We start from the raw sequence: 12523 nt of genomic DNA, 5'->3' as shown, positions 1-12523 counted from the left end.
TATGCAAAATCAAATAGGAAAATAAGTTGACATAAATGAATCAACTTTTGATTTTTGTTACCTATGCACTCAAGCATGGCAACAAATAGCAATTCTAGAAGCGCGCAATGGAAATGCAAATCAGAGGATAGACAATACAGAGTAGCATCAGGCATCATAACTTAACAGAGCTAGGCATCGTACAAAAATGGTCAAGCATGGAGCCAGATGGAGCAGATGCAAAATCTGAATTCATCTTGAATAAATCCAGTATAGGCACAACCAGTACAGCACTGAATTGTTTGTTCATGGCTTAAACATTGATAAATTCCAACTTGAGTTCAGAACAGTATAGAGGCATTTGGTTAAGCAAATAAAAATCAAGGACAGTGAATGATACATGCTGTAAGTTTGCACACAGCAGAGGTGAAAAATTAAAAACCTGACAAAAGTAACAAGTCTGATTGACATCCGGATGTTGCCCAAACCTCCGCGGCTACTGAAACTAAAGCCTCATAGTGTAAATGATTGCAAAGAATCAGTATGCCATCTAGTCCCTATTGCCTAAAATAAATTATGGATATAAGATTATTAGCAAGATCAGCAGTGATAGCAATATTGAACAAAATAAATATAACCAGTTTATGTTCCTTGCATATTTCAATAGCCAAGCAAGAGCAAATGTGGTTCAGTTATCATACAAAGAATTAGCTAATTCTTGGATTTTCACGACATGATTATGAAGAAGGAAATAAAAAAATCTATGTGCACACACAGATATGAAGGAATCATACAATCAAATACGTTTGCACAGGCTGTGAAAATAAAATGAACCGCAAATCCCAAGCCATCAGCTGAGCGTGCAAAGGCATCTCCACCAGCGCGTGGAGACAGCGCAAGATATGATTTTCTTCAGCAACTACTGCCGAAAGGATGACCGGACAATTCAGTAAATCATTGACCATACATGGAGAAAGGAAGGTCCAAGGGAATACTAGTGTATCCACATTATATCTATTTCACTTTCTAATGCACACTGGAACCAAACAGACTAAATACATAGGTGTTTTTGTGCACAAATCAGTAGTGGAGTCAGAACTGGAGGGTTGTGTGGTTTCATGTGTTTTGATGCAAATACGAACACAAATAGCAGTGAGTTAGAAAACTGCAGGGTCAACTGACCCTGCAGGTTGCATATGGCACCATCACTTTACACAAGTGCACATTAGTTGAAGATGGAAATAAATATGTATACCTGAAGTAAGATGCCCTACATAACCCCCAAATATGCATGTACGAAATCGAAAAAACTCATGCATTTGCACCTGCCTAAAAAAAAAAAAACTCATGCCTGTGTGTATACTTCACAGGCAGGACACACCATACACGCATATTCATGAGGTAGTTTTCTCCACAATTGATAAGCCTAGTCATATTTTTACAAACTAATCGATGTATGCTTTTTTTTTTTTTTTTGAGAATCTAATCGATGTATGCTAGTACTACGATTTCCTCCATCACACAAATAAAGCTATGGAGAGCCTTTTCTATTTTGCGAACAGGAGGAGGCAAGGCAACGGGGAGGAGACGAGCTTGGCCCTCTTGTGATGCGGGTGCTTGCCGAGGAACGCTTGGACGAAGAGCTGCTGCGCACGGTGGCGGAGGTTACCCAACTCGAGGGAGGCGACGGCGAGCTCAGTCGCGGACGGCGGCGAACCAAGAAACCCTAGCTAGGGAGGAGGGGAAAATGAGAGGAGGCACGAGGACTTACAGGGACCAGTCGCCGGAGCAGGTTCTCGCCGGTTGCCGTCGCGGTTTGCTCGTTCAGTCCCCGCCGCCTGTCGCCGCCGTCGGGTCGCCCCTCTCTCTCTCTCTCTCTCTCTCTCTCTCTCTCTAGTCTGGCCTTTCCACGACCGGAAACCAGAGGCTAGACCTTACCGGGTTGGGCCAGAAAATTCCCAAATAAACCCGAGAAGTAAACAGATCGTCCCGGAACTTTCGGATTGGGTCGTGGGCCGCTCCCAACCCCAAAATACGAGACAAGTAAACAAAGCCTAAGTAATGTGGAATGGACTTTTGTTTCCCGGGCTACATGTAGGCCATTTTTTGAATCTACAAATATGAAAATTTACACATTGATAGATTAGAACATTATTATCTATGTCTACATATTTTTTTCAAATTTTTCTGAAACTTTAAAATCAAAAGTTTCAAAGTTTGAATTAAGAAAAATGAAACCGGGCTACATGTAGCCCGGGCCACATTTGATGTTTTCGCTAAGTAATGCACCTGTTCATCAAACAAAATTTTGTTGTGTACAAACTAAAATTTGGATCTTCATAAATTGGAGATTTGGCATGATCACCTTGCTCATTTCAGAATAGGGGATGATGCAAAAAAAAAATTGCTGACAATTCTATGCATGGCATGTGCCACAAGAAAATATATTTTTTCTATACTCACTTGAAAATTACAAATGAGACACTTAAATTGCTTATACACATTCAACAAGATGAGGAGGCCACGCGCTAGGGTAGTGTTGAGGTCGGCGGTGGGCAGACAGGAGACGGCTTATTTATTCGCTTCTTGGCTGTTGAAAGTCCATATATTATTATTATATATGCCACATCTGAAAATGGACATGTGTCAACACTCTTATGAACCAACTGAACTCCATGCATCCATGTTTTTTTTAAAAAAACATGTTTCTAGAATCATTGATTTCATCTACATAGTTAAATTTAAGCAAGAGTTAGGTAATCATACTAACTCAAACTTAGTTTTCTAATTTAAATTGTTTTCTTCCCGGATTGTGAAATTTGATGGTGAGTTGCTCCAAGAACTTAAGTCGTCTCAAGAAAATTGCCAAGGTGACCCACTCCCGCCATGTACACTTTTGCTTGTTGGTCATGCGCAGCGGAATATTTCTCATGTTGTCTTTTACATAAGATTTTATCATGTTAAACCTATGGAGCTAAGGATAAGTTGTCATGTGCAACGGAAGATTTCTCACTATCAAATCAATGTGTAGCAAATCTCCTACTAATAAAGGAAGTAAGGTTTCTTCCCAGAATTTTCGTCCGTTTTTAATGTAGCCTTGATTTTCAGTCGAATTTACGCCACCGCTTAGTAAATAACGGTTCACGTTTGAAGCCTACTTCTCCCTTCGATCGATCGCACATGACCCGAAGAACTGCTCCGCCCATGCGGCGCGCATCGCGCCGCCGGCCAAGCCTCCGCCGCCAGCGCTCCTCCTGCGCGCCTCCCGTCGCCGGCCAGCCCCTCACCGACCGCTGTTGGCCAAGACCCCGACGCCAGCGACCCTCCGGCCAGGCCCCCGACGCCAACGACCCTTCTGCGCTCCTCCCGCCGCCGGCTAGGCCCTCGCCGACCGCTAGCGCCCCTCCTGCGCGCCTCCCACCGCCGGCCAGGCTCGGAGGCTGTCATGCACATGAGTCGTGGCTACTCCACGGCCGTCGCCCGATGGGCAAAGCGCCGTCCCCAAAAGATACCAGGATTTTCTAAGCAACCGATCGGCGCCGTAAAGCTAGCGCGATATCGTAGTACGTAGTCGGAGTACATGGTTTAATCGTGTGCGATTGTTCGACGCCTCAGGGGATATGCGTGGAGGAGCTCCGACTCTGGGGCGGATACGCCGGCACCACGGCAGGGTGGAGAGCCGGTCGGGCGCGGTGGCGCTGTTGGGGATCTGCGCGGAGCGGCTGATGCGTCATTGATTTTCTTCGGAAGTCACAGTTCTCCGTTTTGCTGATGGTGCTTTGATGCTTGTTGACTGTATATGGGGTGTCTTTGTGTAGACTGAAACTGTTCTGCGTCAGGATCTTAGTGAGAGGATTATACATGTCCTCACTGTCGACAAGATGAACAGACCTTCAGAAGCAGATGGAAGGTGAGAAAGAGTATCAGAGTTTCTCCCAGAATAGAGGACTGTTCAGTTCTCTGCTGAAGTTTTGCTAAGATGTATGGCTTCAAGTTTGCAGTTGATAAATCAAAGATGATGCACAGGTTGTGGCGTGACAACTTTTCTGACCCAGCCAAAAAGAAACGGCCTTGCTCCTCTGGCTTAGCTGCGTGCAACAGGTGTCTATTAGCCAATCAAGAAAATCATCAGTCTAACTGAATGGTCAGAAGGATAAGGTGTGGCCTGCAAATCGCCAAATGCCGCCAATGTGGGAACCGCTCAGAGCAGAAGATGGGGGATCGCGCAGGGATCGCATTGCGGCAACTTCGTTGCTGGTTCTCAGTCATCAAGCCTTGCTAATGGAGAAGACTCTGCAAGTGCTGGTGGCAGAGAAGAAGGAGGAATGAGGCTTCGGCCTTTCGAACAAGCTTTTGGGAATTTTGGTAGTATTTTGGAGTCTGGGCGTTTAGCCGTTGACAAAAGTCCAAGCGTAGAAGGAATGGATTACTTTTGGAGTTCCTTTTGCTGTGAGAGAGATGAGGTGGAAAACTTCTACAGACAGTTGTGGCATATTCCTCCGAATCTCACCAAACCACCTCTAGGGCAGCGCCGTCCTTGTACAAAAAGGGGGGATTCTAGGGTTCACCTCTCCCCCTTCAGACCGCCGCCGCCACTCCCTCCTGATCGTCCTGGCTTGGTGGTACTGGATGTTGAAGACTTCGAGCAGGAGGAGGTTTTGATCATGGCTGATTGTGGGAGAGGTCGTGGTCGTGGTAATAGTGGTAGAGGGGATCGCCAACAGCAGCAGAATCAGCAGTTCCCACCAGATTTCACCCATATGCAAGGTTACCCCTTTCCACCTCAAGCTCCTTATGGATTCATGCCTGGTGCTATGCCTCCACCCTGGTTTGGAGGACCCTTTCCTCCATATCCTCAACAACCTTTTGGCATGCAACAAAATCAATGGGTGAATCCACAACAGAATGGTGGTCAGGGCCAACAAGCCTCTGGAGATTATGGTGGGAGGAGCAAGAATCAACAAGGAAGGTTTCAGCAGAAGAAGAAGGGTCCAATTCAAGCAGAGTCTTCTGGCTCTAATTCTCTGAACTATGCAGATACCATCTGTGAAGGTTGTGGAGAACCAGGACATCTGAAGGCTGCTTGCTCCAAAGGGCCCTGTTGTTTCATTTGCAAAGCCAGTAATCATGTTGTGGATGACTGCCCAGTGCTAAAGAGACCTCATCAGATTGCTAGATATATAGGAAGTTCTGCTAATGGTCTTGGCTTTTATCATATTGAAGCCCCTGAAGTAAGTGTCAATCCCATCAGCTCTACAAGGAACTGTGGTGTGGTGACTATTGAAGATGGTGAGATTAGCAGGGAAGACCTTGGCAGAGAATTCTCAAACATCTATAAGACAAATTGGCCTTGGCAGATTAGGGAACTTGGAGATTGGTCTTACCTGGTGAAATTCCCACCACATATCCCTGTGGAACAAGTAATTGGGTACCCCAGGTTTGGACTGGCAAAAGAAGGAGTCACTGTCTCAGTTACTAAGTGGTTTGATGACCCAGAACCTGTGGAAACCTTGGTAGAGACTTGGATTCAGATAAGGGGACTGTTGCCTCCTTGGTGTGAATGGAACATTATTGACCAAGCTGTGTCTGTGTGTGGTCTGTTGAAAAAGGTGGATTGGCAAAGTATCTTCAAGAACTGTGCTGAGGTAGTTAGGGTGGAAATCCTTTGCAGAGACCCCAACAGAATCCCAGCTGGTAGGCTCTTCAATTTCCATGGGAAGCTCTTCCAACTACAGTTTACTGCTGAATTGCCAAATGCAGCTGGGGCTCAGAGAGACTTGCCTACTGGACAAGATAATGGCAATATAGGAGGAGGGACTGGAAATGGAAACAGTGGAATGGACACTGATGGGAGATCTGAGGTAAACAGAAACTCCACAAACTCCCAATCTAGTGGTGGCTCTAATCATCAGGTGGAAAATGGAACTGCAAACCAGGGGAGACAGACTGCTGTGCTAGCTACTGACACATCTGATGAAGTGATTCCTGGCTGTGAGGTATACAAGCTGCTGATGGAGAAGGGTGCTATTGGCACTGATGGACAATTCATCTGGGATTCTTCCAACAATGATGATAACAGTGTGAGATCTGAAGTTACAAGTTTCTGGAATGAGGATGGTCTGTCTTTTGCTGATAAGATGGAAGAAGCTGCTATAGAACAGCTTAGTCTGCCTGAGGACATCATGTCAGCTTTTCATGATCTGATGAAAGACAGAGAAGATCAAGGTGCTGGGAAGAAACAAAAGAAGGCTTGGGGCCCTGTGCAGCCTAGCAGGCAGAGTGACAGGATTGACAGATCAAAAAATGTGATGGACAAAGCTATGGAGCTGAAGGAGAGGAAGAATACTCTTGGTGCTGCTTCAAAAATGTCAGGTATAATCAGATCCAATCCTTTCCATGTTCTGCAAGTAGAAGAGTTAGGTGATATGGCTAGGAAAATAGGGATCCATGTTGATATTGATGTAGTAGATGTTACTGGAGAATCTGATAGCTTAGGTATGCCTAAAAATCAGTTGGTTCACTCTGATGAGATTTTAGATTCTAGTTTAGGTGTAGATGTGTTGTTAGATGCTGAGTGTCCAAGAACTCCTGATCAGTATAATACAGATCATGAGTTTGATGATAGAGGTGAGAATGTGTGGGTTCATGTGACTAGGAAAAAATGGGGCAAGCACCCCAGGAAGTCATCTAGATGAAGTGTGGTTTCTGGAATGGTAGAGGGATTCAAGCCCTGGGTAGACAGAGGTATATAGATGAAAACCTTGTGCCTCTACAATTAGACTACATTGGCTTCCAAGAAACAAAAAAACAACAATTTAGCAATTCCTTTCTCAAATGTGTGTTAGGGAATAGAAACTTTGCTTGGAATCATCTCCCTGCAGTTGGATCTGCAGGAGGGATTTTAGTGGGTTTAAATCTTGATCTTTTTGACATTGTAGCTTGGGATATTAGGAATTTTTCTGTTAGTGTTATTGTTAGGAACAAGATAAATGATACAACTGTTAGAATTACCACTGTCTATGGTTCTCCCTATGAAGAAAAAAAGGATGACTTTATTTCTGAACTTTATGAGCTCTTCCTTCATTGGGAAGGTCCTGCCATCATTGGTGGTGATTTCAATCTTGTTAGATCCCAATCAGATAAAAGTAATGGTAATATTGATCATAGATGGGCAGATAAATTCAATGCCTGGATAGACATCTGGGCCCTGATAGAGATTGGGCTAACTGGTAGAGCTTTTATTTGGGCCAATAATCAGGAAAACTTGATCATGAGTAGAATTGACAGGATTTTTTGTACAACTGAATTTGAAGAAATTTTCCCTTTAGCTCATGCCAGAGCTTTACCTAGAGTAGGAAGTGATCATACTCCCATCATCTGGGACTCTGGCTGTAGTCAGGTTCCAAAGAAGAGTGGTTTTAAGTTTGAGAAATGGTGGTTATCCAGGCCTGACTTCAAGGATTTAGTGGTCAAAGCTTGGAGCTTGGGCAGGGGTAATAAATCTGCTATTGATAGTTGGCATGATAAGTGTAAGTATTTTAGGAAATTAGCTAGAGGATGGAGTGCTAATTTAGAAGGTGATATTAGGAAGCACAAGAAAGAGCTTATGGAGGAGTATGATTCCTTAGATATTTCTGCTGAAACCCAGCCTTTAGATGATAACAGTAGGAAAAGGTTAGAAGATATTCTTACTGAGCTCAATACCTATTGGATCATTGAGGAGACCAAGGCTAGACAAAGATCTAGGGATAGAAATATCCTTGAGGGGGATAGAAATACAGCCTACTTTCATGCTATAGCTAACCAACGTAGAAGGAAGAAAAGAATTAATGTCTTAGAGGGGCCGGAGGGTCTCATGAATCGACCAAAAAGGCATGCTTAGAATAGCTACTGACTTTTATAAAGATTTGTTTAAGAGGGAAGAGAGACCTAATATTAGGTTAATGGATGACTTCTTTTCTCCTGAAGAGAAAGTTACCTCACAGGAAAATGCTGAGTTAGAAAAGATGTTTTCTGAGGAGGATATTAAGGGGGCTGTGTTTGGGTCCTATGCTGAAGGAGCACCTGGCCCAGATGGCTTGTCCTTTCTGTTTTTTCCAATCCTTTTGGGACGTGGATAAAGAGGATCTCCTGGAACTCTTTGATGATTGGTATCATAATAGACTAGATATATATAGATTAAATTTTGCCATGATCACCTTGATCCCAAAGGAGGATGATGCAAAAGAGATGAGAAAGTTTAGGCCTATAAGTCTTTTAAATTGTGTGTTTAAGATTTTTACCAAAGTTATTACAAATAGATTCTCCTTCCTGGTTGATAGATTGATCTCTCAGCAACAATCTGCATTCATTAAGGGAAGGTTTATCCTAGAAAGTGTGGTTTCAGCCCATGAAATCATTCATGAAGTTTTTAGGAGAAAAGAGAAACGTTTAGTCTTCAAAATAGACTATGAAAAGGCTTATGATAGGGTAAATCTTGATTTTCTTTATGAAATTTTGCAACTTAGAGGTTTTGGAGGGAAAATTATCTCTATGGTTAAGCAGATAACCCAAGGGGGGTCTGTTGGTGTCAAAGTAAATGATGTGGAGGGAAATTTTTTCCTCACTGGTAAGGGTTTAAGACAAGGGGACCCCTTTGCTCCCCTCCTTTTTAATTTTGTGGTAGATGTTTTCTCGAAAATGGTGATCAAGGGTGCTTCTTGTGGCATGATCACAGGGTTGTGTTCACATTTAGTCCCTGGTGGTGTAATTAGTCTACAGTATGCAGATGACACCCTGCTTTTCCTAGAAAACAATGAAAGAAATGCTATAAACCTTAAATGGACCCTTACTTGTTTTGAACAAGTGTCAGGGATGAAAATCAACTACCATAAGAGTGAGTTGATGGCTATTAATATGGAGGTGGATGAACTCCCACCTTTCTTAGATATCTTTCAATGTGTGGCTGGGAAATTCCCTGTGAAATATTTAGGTCTTCCTTTGCACTTTAGCAAACTCAAGAGGGAAGATCTGCAACCTTTGGTTGATAATCTGCTTAGTAGAATGGCAGGGTGGAGGGGGAAACTGCTGTCCTTAGAGGCAAAGAGAATCCTCATCCAAACTGTTTTATCTAGTATCCCTATATATATGCTCTCCTTTTTCAAGTTTCCAAAATGGGCTTTAGATCTTATCAATGCTCAGATAGCTAACTGTATGTGGGATGATGTAGATGGGAACAAGAAGATCCATTTAGCCAATTGGCCTTCTATTTGCATGAGAAAAGAATATGGTGGGCTTGGGATCCCAAACCTACAGGATTTAAATATTTGTTTAGTTGGTTCCTGGGTTAAAAGGTATATTTATGGGGAAGGAAGTTTATGGAAAAAAATAGTAGATGCTAAATACAACACTAGAAACCCAAATATTTTCTGCTGCCAGGATATTAACCCTTCTGTTTTCTGGAAGGGTATGATGTGGGCATCTAGGGCAGTCAAATTTGGTTATAAGTGGAAAATTGGGAATGGTAGGATCTGTTAGATTCCGGGAGGATACTTGGTTTGGAAATGCTCCCCTATCCATTCAAGTATTGGGACATTTATTTTGTGGTTAATCAACAAATGAAAACTGTTGCTGACCTATGGGATGGACAACAGTTAAAATGTGATTTTAGAAGAACTTTCACTCCACAAATGATGGAAATGTGGCTTGAGATATGTGAAATTGCTCAATCCATCACCTTCTCTATGGAGGAAGATCTTTTGATTTGGAAATATGAGTCAAAAGGGGTTTATTCCTCTAAATCTCTATATGATATTATCAACTTTAGAGGGGTGCAACCAGTATTCTTGCCTGCTGTCTGGGATTTAAAAATCCCACCTAGAGTGCAAATTTTCCTCTGGTTGTTGTCCCAAAACAAGATAATAACTAGGGATAATCTTAGACACAGGGGTATTCAAAAACCCTTATACCGTGAGCTTTGTAGTGAATTAGAATCTGTTAAACACCTGTTCTTTGACTGCCTGGTATCTAGGTTGCTTTGGTCTGTGGTGCAAGAGATTTTTGATGTGGAGATTGTAGATTATTTATCCCTTGCATCGAAATGGCTGTGCAATAAAAAGCTTGAGCAGTTGAATGTTGTCTCATCTGCAGTTATTTGGTGCATTTGGAACAATAGGAACCATTTGGTGTTTAACAGAAAAACTTGGTTGTCCATGAAGCAGGTGTGGGGATTACTCCTATCATACCTAAGGATATGGCAGGTTCCATTCAAACAGCTGGAATGGGATCTGGTGGAAAAATTCAAGTGCGCTCTGGTGAGAAGACTGAGGATGATGCCATCGCTGATGCCGGATTGAAATGCTCTTCGTTTGATTGGATTTCGACCTGGAAGTCGTCCACGACTTCTCTCCAGCAAGGGCGCGCCACTGAAGCCTATCTGTCAAAGCACCCGGAAGAATCAGGCAATATTCATGTGGTGATCTGATGGATTAGTCTGGGGGAGATGAGAAAAACGCTTTAGTGCTCTATCTTAGTTTTAGCTGGCCTTTCAGTTTCTGGCAAAGTTTGGAACCTTTGTGATGGCTGTTCCTTCTTGTTTAAAGTTTCGACATATGTTAGCTTAAGACCCTCAGCTTAGCTGTTGGGCTGGATCTCTCTAGTTTTAAATTCCTGTGTTGTTAAAACGCTATGTGTTTCATTTTCTATATGAGAATGGAGCTGGGGAGTGCTCCCTGTTTGTCTAAAAAAAATAAGGTGTGGCCTCATGTGTATTTCCATTCACTCCATTTATGTTAGCGACTTGGCAACCTTCCGGTTCACAGATGAGACAATAAGTAAGAATATGAAATAGTTTTTTTTAATAAACGTTCATTGAGATGGTGCTTGCTTTTGCTGTTTGGGTTGGTCATCAACCCATTCTACATGCTTGCTCTTTCCTCTACATTTTTTAAGAACACGATCATGGGGTTATGATGTTGTCAGATATCATTGTGTCAGACCTAGAAGCGATAAATTTTTCTTCAAATTTTGAAGGCTACTAACGTCAAAATTAATTAAAGTGAAAGTAGTGTTTAATACATGATTATCGATTTTGCTCGCTCCTCTGCAGTTTCGCCGCAGCGCGCGGGCATTTGTGCTAGTAAGAATACTAATTCGGTATCCTCTTCTCTTATACCTGGCACCCCTTTATAAAATGTGATTTATTGCTGAAATTTCAGTGTTCTTGTATCCTAGATGAACGTTATGTATAAATGTCAGTAAATTAGGAGACGTCACTATTTTTTATTAGGATCACCAAAATGTAAGAATGTAGCCTTGTAGGGCAGAATCATCGGCCAAACATCAGAGCATCCCAGCCGTTGGGGCTCCCCGGGCCAAAATCCGGCGCTATTTAGCGCCGAATTGGACGAAACTTTGGTCCGGGAAGCGCCGAAATTCCAGCCGTCTCCCCGGTAGACACCCGGGATTCGCCTTTTTTAGAGAAAAAACATCTCTGGATGACAAATTTCATGCATAATTCGATGAATTTGGCCAGTTTTGCCAACATTTGGCTTATTTTTACAAATAAACGTTACAGTTTAACAAAACAAGACAAGTTTTCAAATAAATCAAATGGAAACTAGTTGGTGTTGCCTCGAAGCGTTCATAAGTGTTCCACCAGATCATCATGCAGCTGTTGATGCATTGTGGAGTCTCGAATCTTCTGACGCATAGCGATGAACGCAGTCCACGATACCGACACCTGGTGGTTAGGCTGTGCAAGAGGACCCTCTCTGTCATATGGTGCAGCTTGTTCGCTCAGAGAGGACCGGATGCTTCCGCTCATCCTCGATAATCATGTAGTGCAAGCACACACAACAGTTCATCACCTTTCACATCTGATCTTTCGACCAAGTCAAAGCGGGGGACCGGGCTACGGCAAATCTCTGCTGGAGGACACCAAATGCACGCTCTACATCCTTTCGGCAAGCTTCTTGTTCCTTGGCAAACTGCTGCTCCTTCAGAAGGCCGGGGCTTGAGATAGTCTTCACAAATGTTGCCTACTTTGGATAGATACCCTCTGCAAGATAGTATCTCTTGTTGTACTGCCGGCCATTGATCACAAAGTTAACCGGGGGAGCATGACCCTCAACAAGCTTGGAGAAGACCGGCGAGCACTGCAAAACGTTGACGTCGTTGTTGGATCCCGGCATACCAAAGAAGGAGAGCCAAATCCAGAGATCATGGGTAGCCTGCCTCAAGTATCACAGTGCAACCTTTTTTGTGACTGTTTGACACGAGAAAAACGTCTGTGAAAGACAGAGTCACTACGTTGAGGGAGAGGATGGTAGCGTGTTTCTCTCATGCGCCGGGGTAAAATAAAGAAATGCGGGCGTGCCAGTGTACCGTAGTACACAAGAAAAAGATAGGGAAGCATGCATTTCATTAATCTCTCTTGGAGAAACAAAGTACAAGTCCCCGAATACAAAGCGCTCCGTGGCCCGCTTGCGCGGCCAGCCCGACTATGGCGATTGCGATCTCCTCGGTTCCCGAGGCCTCGGAAGGCACCCGGTTAATTACTCCCGCG

This window comes from Lolium rigidum, chromosome 5, assembly GCF_022539505.1.
Source record: "Lolium rigidum isolate FL_2022 chromosome 5, APGP_CSIRO_Lrig_0.1, whole genome shotgun sequence".
NCBI lineage: Eukaryota > Viridiplantae > Streptophyta > Magnoliopsida > Poales > Poaceae > Lolium > Lolium rigidum.
Note: the sequence above shows the minus strand (reverse complement) of the source record.